General features: G+C 36.9%; 1 protein-coding gene across 1 annotated transcript in view; it reads left to right on the top strand.

Moving 5' to 3' along the window:
* Positions 1–358, top strand: part of LOC104982063 (putative bifunctional UDP-N-acetylglucosamine transferase and deubiquitinase ALG13) — a gene marked incomplete at its 5' end in the record, with an annotated part of 9,195 nt that overhangs the window by 7,686 nt on the left and 1,151 nt on the right. The gene's annotated exons all lie outside the window — the stretch shown is intronic.

The following is a 358-nucleotide window of genomic DNA, read 5'->3' as shown; positions in this document are numbered from 1 at the left end:
TGTCTCATGCATTGAACCTGGACTTGCGATCGTTTCACATATGGCAATATACATGTTTCAATGCTATTCTCTCAAATCATCCCACCCTAGCCTTCTCCCACAGAGTCCAAAAGTCTGTTCTTTACATCTGTGTCTCTTTTGCTGTCTTGCATATAGGGTCATGGTTACCATCTTTCTAAATTCCATATATATGCGTTAATATACTGTATCAGTGTTTTTCTTTCTGGCATACTTCACTCTGTAAAATAGGCTCCAGTTTCATCAACCTCATTAGAACTGATTCAAATGCATTCTTTTTAATAGCTGAGTAATATTCCACTGTGTATATGTACCACAGATTTATTATCCATTCATCTGC

This window comes from Bison bison, unplaced genomic scaffold, assembly GCF_000754665.1.
Source record: "Bison bison bison isolate TAMUID 2011002044 unplaced genomic scaffold, Bison_UMD1.0 scf7180017859712, whole genome shotgun sequence".
Lineage (NCBI taxonomy): Eukaryota > Metazoa > Chordata > Mammalia > Artiodactyla > Bovidae > Bison > Bison bison.
This window is presented reverse-complemented; position numbering and strand designations above follow the sequence as displayed.